This window comes from Cynara cardunculus, unplaced genomic scaffold (genome assembly GCF_001531365.2).
Source record: "Cynara cardunculus var. scolymus isolate 2C unplaced genomic scaffold, CcrdV1 Un_Scaffold_8208, whole genome shotgun sequence".
Taxonomy (NCBI): domain Eukaryota; kingdom Viridiplantae; phylum Streptophyta; class Magnoliopsida; order Asterales; family Asteraceae; genus Cynara; species Cynara cardunculus.
Genome location: NW_020204054.1, coordinates 2,513 through 14,467, shown reverse-complemented (window position 1 = coordinate 14,467; position 11,955 = coordinate 2,513). Strand labels below are relative to the sequence as shown.

General features: G+C 34.8%; 2 pseudogenes; one reads left to right on the top strand and one right to left on the bottom strand.

Annotated features, from left to right (window-relative positions):
- Nucleotides 1-95: 95 nt before the first annotated feature.
- Nucleotides 96-1,379, bottom strand: LOC112505071 (annotated as a pseudogene).
- Nucleotides 1,380-7,435: 6,056 nt separating this feature from the next.
- On the top strand, nucleotides 7,436-11,059 carry LOC112505072 (annotated as a pseudogene).
- Nucleotides 11,060-11,955: the final 896 nt, after the last annotated feature.

Genomic DNA, 11,955 nt, shown 5'->3' with positions numbered 1-11,955 from the left:
CAAATCCCCCTTGTCCAAGTTTATTTGCGAGCGAAAAGTTTTGCGTGGCAGATGATATGGTTCTGAATTCAAAGAAAGGCACAACAATGCCTTTTTTATCTTCCACTAGTTAGATTCTCTGAAACAAACCCAAGCGATATATCGTTCAAGTTTTCACTATTCCACAGCCCACAGGTTTTGTTGATAAAACTATATGCTTCACAACCACAGTCATCCAAGCAAGAGCTTCTGCATGCTGATTCATCCAATAACGGAGTTTCATTCTTGACAAGTAAGGAACGAAAGCTGACTGGTACATAACTTGCTATGAACCCTGGATTTTCTTCCTTAACTGTACAATTCAACTTTGTTTTTTGCACACACCCACCAGAGGAACCACCCAGATTCCAATCGCTCAATGATCTAGGCTCAAAACCAGCCAAGCATTTACAGGATAGGAGATCAGTCTGGCTGCAAATACGAAAAGCCCCACATACAGCATAGATCTCACACTGTGATCTAGGTTGAGCCCAAAAGATATTCCACTGCTCCATACGTTCCAACCATGACTGCTACTGAATCTGCCCCGAGACATCTAGAATTAATCTAGAAAAAATTGAAGAATTATATAAAGAATAAGTGAAATAACTCTCATTTTCATTGGTAACGTAGCTGAAATTATAGATATAATTCAACCTCATTTCAGGTACTAAGCTAGAGATACGACCATCCCAAGGTCCACTAGTCCTATACGATACAGATTTATTCCACATAAGTTCATACGTCATCTCATTTTGATCAATCTCTAGGGAAAAGAGTCCCACTGCGGGATCTTCATTACTTCTCCATGAAGTAATAACCTGCTTTGTATTTGTCCGCTTGTCATATCCAATCTTACTACCAGGCAAGAAGGTATAGGTTGGATGATTAAAAGATTGCCAAATTGGTGGACTTGCACTTGAACTTGAACTTGAACTTGAACTTGAACCATATCTCAAAACTAAATTTCCATCATCAAGAAGAACGACTGTCGCATAACTTGAAGTTGTAGAGACCTCATTTGTAGACCAAATTTGAGTGCTTGATTCATCTAAGAGCACCAAGTTACCATCTATGATTTTCAATTTAGAAGATAATTTATCAGAGATAGGTGTGTCTCTATTTGCTACCCAGACTACTGTTGTTGGTTTGACTTTCTTGTACCAAATTCCTATGTAATAGTTGGGAGGCTCACCTGGTTTAAAGAAACCCAATTCAAAATTTCCATCAAGAGAGACAAGGGTCGAGTCTCCAGAGAGATATTCATTCACATCCAAAGTATCAGCTCCAGATGAGAGATGAGGAATAAAAAAGAAAAAGAGAAAGAAACAGAAAAAGAGCTGAGAAGAGATTACAATCATGTTAATACTTATACTATGCTCAGCTTCTGCATATGAGAATCAATTGGGACTTGTAATAATTCTTAGCAGAAAAAAACACAAGTTTTTTGAATCTTTCTGGTTCCCACAAATTAAGAGCATGACAATCAGACAAACTTAAAAGAAAAACTTGCAGTTAAGTCAACTGTGGACTATGAAAATGTGGTCAAAAATGTATGGAGATCATTCAAGCCTATCAAAAAGAAAAGTATCAAATTTTCTCCATCTTTTGAATAAACCATTTGTTACAAAAAGATTTGTTTTACGGAAAATGGTGTAATGGTTTCAGCAAGTCCATGGCGCATCACAACATCAACAATCTTTATTAGTTTTCTTTTATCTTTTTAAATGCCCGCAAAGCCGCACAACATGTTTTTAACCAAATTCCATTCACATGTGCTTTTTAAGGGGTTGTTTGACAATTGCTGAATGATTTGATGCAAAATGATTAAGTGGTCAGAATGATTAAGAGAATCTCATAATATACTACAAAATGAAATATAATTGTTTGGTAATTGTGAACAATGAAATTAGGGCTCTTAATGGTTAAGGAAGATTCAGGATACAAAATCATTGAGAGGGTTTTAGAACTATTAAGAGGCAGACTTTTTTTTGCCAAACAAGATTCATCTCTTAACGATTCAGAGGTTGCCTCTTAATGGAACTATTAAGAGTTAAACAAACAACCCCTACGTTTTTTGTTGATTTCTAGAGGGTTTTTTTCTAAGTTTTTTGATTGATTTTAAAGAATTTTCTTAAAACTTTTTGGTTGATTTCAAAAGATTTTTTTAAGTTTTTTGGTTGATTTCGAGGAACCCCTATATGTTTTGACTGATTTCAAGAGTTTGTTTTTTTTTTTTGTTGGTAAAAACTAATATAAAAACTCAACATAATTGTATAACATTATAACCATTCAATCTAGGACAAAGACTAAAATAAAATTTAGGGGCAAATGACAAATATCAAATATAGGGCAAACAAATAAGTTATGCAAATACAATTGTATAGCATTATAAATAATCAATTTGGGGCAAAGACTAGAATTAATTTTAGAACAAACAAATAAATCATATAAACAATTAAACAAATCAATGAAGTTAAAGCAATTTAAGACAAATAAATAAACTGTATTAGATGATATGCAAGGAAAATACGAAACAAAAAAGAGAGAAAATTGACAATTACTCATGAGTGGTGATTGAAGAACAAAGTAGGAAAAAAACCCATTGTTTAAGTAAGTCTTGTTGAATTTAGTCGCTTTAGTTTTAAAATATTGCAAACCCTAACCGTGAGTTTCGGACTTGCATCTCATAGGAAAACAACCATCTCACCAAGATATCGACCAAGCATGAATCGAGCGACTATGGAGAAGAAATCAAACCAGCAGAGTGAAGATATCGAACCAGCATAAATCAATTAAGAAGAAATGAAAGAAATCGAGCAGCATTTCCATGTACGTGTTGGAATAAATCGAACATCTACAGTTGAAAATTTTCAGATATTGGCGTGTTCGAATCCAAGGGGTAGGGTTTTGAAGGTCGCCGATCACAGCTACTACCCTTTTCTGGCCCGACGGTTGCCGGAAAGACGGTCGAAATCAAGGGTGTGTCTCATCAGATCGAAGTCTACGAAAACTCTATCTTTCCTTATTAATTGTTCTAATTTAGACCCTATACTTTCAATTTTCTTTCACCGTTACTCCCTGCTCTTAATATCCGTTAAATTCCTCAGTCAAATGTCATCACATGCTATTCACATTTACCTCAATGTCTTTGTAATTTGTGGTCTTGTAAAGAATATTTTATTGTTTTTAATTATTCCCTCTTGTCCAATCAGTGTATTTTGGTGGCAGGTCTTTTGTGTATTTATGATATCGATTCATAGTGATAGTCAATAATATGATCGTTCCTTAACATGTTAAATATGAGATTTTGAATAGGGTCTTCGAAATTTTGGGTCCCAAATTTACATGTGTCAAGTACTTGTTCACAAGTCGGACTACACAAAAATCGATATTCTTTGAAGAATCACTAAACATAAATCAAGTACCTGTTCGAGCAATTGATGCAGAGAGAAAGATGAAGAGTGATTCGAGCGACGACAGATTCAAGCAATGGCAATGAGATCAACAAGATTCGACGACAGATTAGAGCGATGGTGATGAGATCAACGAGATTCGACGAAGTTATTTTAGCGACTCAAAATGTCTAGGGCTCGATCGTCTGTGTATCACGAGAAGCGGCGATTTGGTGTTCATGTTGTTTATTTAATTTTGATTTATATCTTTAATATAAATCTTTTAGATATATTTTTTAAGGCGTAACTAAAATTTTTTATTTAATTTTAAAAATATTAAACTTTTTCTTAATCGTTAGAGAAGCTTAAAAAAATGTTTCTAAAAATTAATGCAACTTTTTAGAGAAGTTTTTTTTTTTATAAAAAGCTTCTCTAAAAGTCGTTCAACCTTTAGTTAAATTTCTCATTTTTGTTATTTAAATCATTCTCTATAATGTAGCTTTTGATACACTTTTAAGTTTCTCTGAAGATATTCTTATCTAAAACTCCTCTCTTGTAGTGCTTTTTGTCTTTTGTCATGTTCTGATTTTAGTTTGGGACTTTCAATGCTCGTTTTGTTGACGTCATGCATAAGAGAAATGATTCTTTCATTGCAAGAAGGTTAACTAGAAAAGGTTCTCCCTATTACTTTGAGAAGATAATCGTTGGTTTGACCGACGAACTACGTGGGAAAATGGACCTTCTTTCTTTTCAGAAAGCATTTTTGGAAAGTAACAAGTCGAGGCATTTTTTTTTGCACAGGTTCCCAAGTGAGCAATGCAAAAGAAAGCATCTAAAGAGGAAGGCTCCTTGTAGAGCTCCAAAAGAAATTAGAAAAAAAAACCCTGCCCAAATATGCGAAGAGCAAAAAGAAGGTTCACAAAGAAATGGTGTAAGCGGAAAGGAAGGCATGAATCCTCGATTCTAGTTAGTTTGATCTGTCGAAAAAAGGTTCTGACTGACTTTCAAGAAATGGATTGATATGGATTTTTCCCAATCGTATTGTCATCATCACATTCTACTTCTTGTGGGGGCATTGTGATCTTCCCGGGAGCCTGACCCCTCTTCCCCTCACTCTTCTTTCTCGTTCCCATCTTTTTTCTAAACTAGGGTCTGTGATTCAATCATGAACAACGAGCCATACTTAATAATAGAAGGATTTGGTCTCGGTCCACAGTGACAGTGGAAGCCTCACCTCATGTGTGGATGAGCGACTATGTGGTTTGATCCCTTAGTAGTTTACAACTTTATATTCGCTTTATGTTCATTTATATATTTCAAATAAGCAATTCCGTTAGATTGTTCATCGTGATTATAAATATTCAGGTCCATATTCGGATGAAGGTAGATTGATTAAGAAGTTTTTTTCTCCCCCATTCTATTTTATTTTATGGAGTTAACACTCGCTTGAAGAGTGCCCAATTTAACCTTAGGGTTGTATCATGAGTGCACTTAATTGGGGGTGGGGGAGCGATTTTGTTTAAATACACAACAAGTTCAAGTCTTGTAAGAGAGGGGCTTGAATCTTCCACTAGCCTTAGCCATCGAGTCAGATCCGAAATGTCTCCTCAAATGTGGTTCCTAAGGGGTGGGTTCCATCAGCTGGGGTTGGTGATAATTAACATTTTGTGCAAATATTTTGTTTTGATACACATCTTGCAAGTACTTTTTGATTTAAAAATGTTTAGAGGTTTGATCGTTCAAAATATGAAATTTTCTTAGTTTTTTTTCCAGATTTTTCCATTATTTTACCACACTAACAAGTTGTATAGGTCATAAGAATGTATCTAACGGGTTTTGGAATATCCAAGAAGTTATTTAATAAGTTTTGGGATGGTCAAGACTTATTTGTTCCAAAAAAATTGTCCAATGATTTAATCATTCCAAACTAATTCATTGAGTTTTTTTAGACTTTTCCCTACTTTAATCAATTTATTATATTTTTCAAATTTGTTACCATCTTGTTATTAGTTAATATATTATATTATTAGAGATTTATTTTAATTATATTTTTGGTCATTATACATTTTCATCCGCTAGTTTTGCCAAATATGATTTATTCATCAGCTAGCTTATCAACTAGTTTGTCAAACTAGCCTAAAACCATATCTAAGCATTATCTTCTACAACATATGTTGTTACAACTGACTATTTTATTTTGATTATTTAATATCACACTAACAAAATTGAGTTTATATGACGCCAAAATTATATAAGCGTCCCGATAGGCTATTTTATAGGATCAGAGGATAAAACTTTTTATTTAAAGATGTTGTAGTAGATGTATAGAACGCTTTTTGACATCTTAACATGTTTTTTAGAACATTTTTAAAATAAAAAGTAGTATTAACTATTTTATAGGACGTTATTAGAAAGTGTTATCTAAAAAGATGTATTTATAGAATAATTCTCAAAAATATTTTATAAAATAGCTAATATGATGTTTTATTTTATAAATGTTCTAAAAAACTTGTCTTAAACATCAAAAGATGTTTTATAAACTTATTACAACATTTTCATATGACACTTTATTGTTTGAAACTATCAAATTTAAGTCCTATATAGCAGTCTATTAGGACACTAGCTTAAACATTGTTGGCGTCCTATATAAACCAATTTTGTTGTAGTGCACTTTCAAAACACACATCATATCCCCCAAAACGGTAAATGATCAAAATAAAATAGTTGGTTGTTTAAAAATACATTGCTTTAATAAGAAAAAATAAAAATAAAATAATACAATACACTTTGCACTATCCTATTTAAAAGTAGGGTTTTGAGATGTAGACGGATCTAACCCTCTTCCCAACGGTTAAAGTGACTATTTCCTTAGTCCTTACCCCAAACCCCCCCAAAAAAAAAAGAACCCAAGCTTGTCAAGAATCGTAAATAACAACAAAAAAAGAAAGAAAAATGGAATATGCATATTGAAGCACAAAGAATATAAGGAAAAACACATTTCCCACCATTGGCTAACGGATGAAAAGGAATATGGTAGTATGAACCAGCGCTTCGTTGTTTTCTATTGTTAATGGGAAAAAGTGACTTTTTTGATCGGTGCCGCCCATGTCATTTAGTTGGGGGCCATATATATATATATATATATATATATATATATATATATATATATTGATTAACCTGGATATCTAATCCGTTATATGAGTCGACTAAATCCTAGGACGACCACCTGTTTTGCAGATAGCCCGGAGTCATCGCATTTGAACCTCCGTGGCCACAAGGGGATTTTTATTCCTTATTGGATTTGAACCTGTGACCTCCTGATACTTTTGACCTTTGGAGTCAAGCTCAAACCAATCAAGCACCACCCTTGTGGTTATATTTTTTTTGAAACTAAACTAATGGCACAAGTTTGTAATAGTAGAGATGGTTAATGTTCTTACCCTTGTACAAAAGGCATGGACTCTACTTTGTCAAGTTTATTATTTTAGCTTAAATTTTTGGGTTCTTATATAACTTTTGTGTTTTTAAAAAAAATTCCAAAGACAAGGTTAGAACATGGTTACTTTTGTACTAGGGTAAGGATCCAATCAGAAGATTTATTTCTATAGTTTTTCTATACCATTTGAAAACTTTTTCATGTCATGTATGTGGATCCACCAAAAGCAATAGAAAATGGGCAGATTAAAATGAGTCAAAGTAACATGCATATTCAAATATGTCTGCCTTAACATAAAACATAAAACATAAAACATAAAACACATGTTAAAACCAGAAATCTATGGGCACTGCAAAAACAACCACCAAAAACAAAATTGCTTCAACTCATACGTTTATTCAAGAAAACGTAAAGATAATAATTTACGATGTACGATGATAGCGACATACACAATGTTCAGATGATATATATGATGCATACAAAAAGGGTCAAGTTCAGACGGAACTATACTTACTTGTATATGAAGAACCAATTCAACATTGCTGCATACCATCATCCCTCCACCTCTTTGGCAAAGAGAAAATAAATGGAGAAACAGAATCTGAAGAAGGCACATGAAACATCAATCCTTATCCAATGGTTGTGGTGTCTTTTGTTCATTGTGTCATCATTTTCTTCTCTCTTACCTGTTTCTGCAACTGAAGACAGGATAACCACAACCAACTCCATCAATAAAAACCAAACCATAATCTCAGCAGGAGGTAAGTTTGCGTTAGGCTTCTTTAGTCCTCATAACTCCACCAGTAGCTACCTAGGGATATGGTACAATACAATCCCCAAACTAACAATTATATGGGTTGCCAATAGAGCATCTCCGATTCCCAAAAGTTCACCAGCAGTTTTCCAGCTTTCTGGAGATGGGAATCTTGTGGTTTTAAGCGGAACAAACGAGGTCGTGTGGACATCAAATGTTACGCTGAACAGCTTGAATATTACAAGTTCAACAGTTGCAGTATTACTGGATGACGGAAATCTTCAACTTAAAAGTGGTGAAGGTGGTTGTCTATGGCAGAGTTTTGATCATCCATCAGACACATATGTCGCTGAGATGAAAATTAGCTCCAACAGAAGGACTGGTCAAGAACTGCATCTTACATCATGGATAAACGATGAAGATCCTTCATTAGGTATATTCTCTATTGGGATAGACCCAAATGGACACCAGTTTTATATATGGAAGGGCCACCAACCATATTGGAGAAGCAATGTCTACGCTACTACTTTTTCTTACGCCAGTCCGTTTGTAAACTATGATCGAGGATTTTCAGCGTACATAAGTTGGGTTGTAGAAGAAGATGAAATTTATCTTGTGTCCAGCATCTCTACAAGCTCGATCAGCACACGATTCACCTTGGTTCCTAGCGGACGAATTGAGTTATTGGTATGGGTGAAAACTAGATGGATGGTTCTATGGCAGGCGCCGCTAGGTAAATGTGATTTTTACAGCCACTGTGGTCCATTTACAATTTGTCAAAAAAATGAATCCATTCCGTTATGCAAGTGTTTGACCGGTTTCCAGCCAAAATCACACAACGAATGGATTGTGGGAAATTGGACGGGTGGATGCGTGAGGAATAAGACGTTGAGGTGCGATAAGGGAGATCGGTTTTTGAAGTTTGAAAAAATGAAGCTACCTGATCATGCAGTTATAGTTGGGAATGGTAGTGTTAGTGACTGTGAACACAAATGCTTCCAGAACTGCTCCTGTACAGCTTATGCTTATGCTAATGTAACAGACCTTACAATAGTAGTTTGTCTGAATTGGTTCAGGGAGCTTGTGGATATCGTAAATAACTACGATACTGGTCATGATCTCTACATCCGCGTTCATAACTCCAAGATGGGTACGTCTATTTTACTTTATTGTTAGAGCCCAACGTCCACTACTCATGGACCGATTCTCCTCTATATACGTTGGAAACTCCCTTCTAGTTCTCTCGTTAAGGGCTCTTTCGTAGAGTGATCTAATGGGGTTCCAATTATTCTTACATGGTATCAAAGTTGAGGTCTATCACTCAAGTGACTTGACACTCTAGGGCAATTTGTACTCATCTAGCTCCCTCTCGACACTCTAGGGTAACCTATCTAGCTTCCATTGAAAGGGGGTGGTAGAGTCCCACATCAGCTACATCCATTTCTCCTCATTATATGTTGGAACTTCTGTTCTCCATTAAGGGTTCTTTTGGAGATTAATCCAATGGGGTTCCGTATATTCTCAGTTCTCACAACAATGTTTCATCTGCTATTTCCAAATGAATTTTTTTATGTTTCTTCCATGATCAACATGCAGTAGATGAGAGTCAAGAACACAGTTCTACCCACACAAGAAAACGCTTGATTGCAGTTGCAGTCGCCATTGTTTCAATAGGATTGCTTCTTATCAGCATCTTTGGCTACTTCAGGAGCAGGAAAAGGCAAGGTAAACAGTTAACTTGAATGAACAATTTAAAAACCTTTTAATATACAGTTAATTGAAGATTACTAATTATAGTTTAAACAGAGAGAATAAATAGCGAATTGCTTGGATTTGATTCCATGAGCACCACCTCTGGGGATGGACATAGCAATGCAGAGCTCATATCGTTCAGCTTAAGGAGTGTATTGGCTGCAACGGATTCGTTTTCAGTCAGAAACAAACTTGGAGAGGGTGGGTTTGGTCCTGTTTACAAGGTATAGTTCCTAGAAGATTACTTAAAAAGCAAATAATTTGGACCGTTGGCTGTTAAGACGAGAAAGGTACAATGTGTTGGAATCCCATGGGTAGATTTGGAACCTTTCTTCTTAATAAATGCTGGAACCTCCCTGCTCTCCTTGAGGACTTTTTGGAGAGTAATCTAATGAGGTTCCAAATATCCTCACACAATGCAGGGTTCATTGCCTGGAAACAGAGAAGTGGCAGTAAAAAGGCTATCTAAACGATCATCACAAGGACGTGAGGAGTTCATGAATGAGTTAAAACTTATCGCAAAACTTCAGCATACAAATCTTGTTAGGCTTTTGGGATGTTGCGTGGAAGAAGATGAACTAATTCTAATGTACGAATACATGCCTAACCGAAGCCTTGACCAGTTCCTGTTTGGTACACTTTTCTGCCTTCTATCTGTTCTGAGATTAGATTCTTTTGTTACACATTGCTGAATATCTGTTTATCTATTGTCTCTAGATCCATCAGAGAATGTAAATCTAGATTGGAGCAAGAGATTCAAAATAATAGAAGAGATAGCTCAAGGTCTCCTTTATCTCCACAAATATTCTAGACTGAGAGTTATTCATAGGGACTTAAAAGGCGAGTAATGTTCTTCTGGATCAAATGATGACTCCTAAAATTTCAGATTTTGGATTGGCAAGGATTTTCACGATGAACCAAATTGAAGATAAAACCAACAGAGTTGTTGGTACCTAGTAAGTCCAGCAGTCATCTCATGCATGAAAATTACATCTTAAATCATAAGCCAATTAATATGTTAGAGTCCCACATCGGCTAGACTTGGACCATTTCTCCTCAATATATGTTGAAATCTCCTTCTCTCCTCGAGAGCTCTTTTTAGATAGTAATCTAATGGGTGCAATATTCTCACAAGCAAATTAGAGTTGATGTATTAATATCCTTCTTCTGTTAATTGCAGTGGATATATGGCACCTGAATATGCACTGCATGGGCGTTTTTCCGAGAGATCCGATGTATTTAGCTTTGGTGTCTTACTTTTAGAGATTGTGACCGGTAAAAGGAATACTAGTTTTCATGGCACAGAAAATTTTCCTACAGTATCGGAATGGGTAAGTCTGATGTCGTTATCTTTCAGTTATTGCATAACAATTACTTGCAAACAACTTCAGTTTGAGGGTTTTGGATCATTTTAAGGCATGGGACAACTGGATGGAAGGCAGAGCTTTAGATCTGATAGATCCTTCAGTGAGGGACACCTACAATCCTCTACAGGCAGTGAAGTGCATCAATGTTGGACTTCTGTGTGTTCAAGAAATCATGAGCGAAAGACCAACAATGTCAGAAGTAGTCGTCATGCTGAGTAACGAAACAGCAACCATTCAATCTCCCAAAAATCCTGCTTTTATAATTCATAGAAGTTATCAGATGTCGAGTAGGTGCTCAAACAACGAAATTACAATGACCGATGTAGAGCCACGGTAGAGCCGATGAATTCATTGGTCAAACGGTAACGTTTTGATTTATGTGACTTTTTGGTTTAGCAAATTCAAACCGGATTAAAAACCAATCTGTTCTAGCTCAATTAAAGTTGTATAAAACGATCAAAACATAAATCTCAATATATATATATATATATATATATATATATATATAAATCCTACGAATTTCGACTATATGAGTAAACAAATAATTTGCAATTAACAGAAATAATTCAAGAGAATTTGCAAAAACAAATTTCGACGGATAAGTTCTATTTATACAAAAAATTATATATGAATACAAGAAACATATATTTGAAGGAAGATTGTTGTATGTGATTTGTGAAGATAAAATGATCAACAATTTATGCAGCAAACAAACAATCATGATGAGACAAGTGATTTGCCTGATTGCCAGAAGAGCTGTATCCTACTCAACAATGCACAATGAATAGTTACAAAGAGACCTACGAATTCGGTTAAAGAATATGTTCAGCTCTTTGCTCATCGTAGAAAGGAAAACCTAAATCAATTTTATTGTTCTCAAAACCTATGTCATTCAGAACATGTGTTTTTTTTTATTGTCGTTCTTTCTTTATCAAAAAAAAAAAGTTAAAAGATTTGATCATTTAGAATCAAAAAGTTGTTTTGGTTTTTCCGAACCTTTTTCTCTATTTATTTATCAAGATTAGAAGCGTACTCGCGCAATGTAGCAAGATACATCGTGATTTTAATATTTCATTTTATTCTTTATCTCAGTCGATGTTATAATATGACTTTATGTGATTTTGAGAAAACGATGATGTTTTATTTTTGAATAAAATATATGTTTGAAGATATCATAAAAATTTGACAAAAATATATCGATATTAGTATCAAATTAACTATTTGAAATTCCTC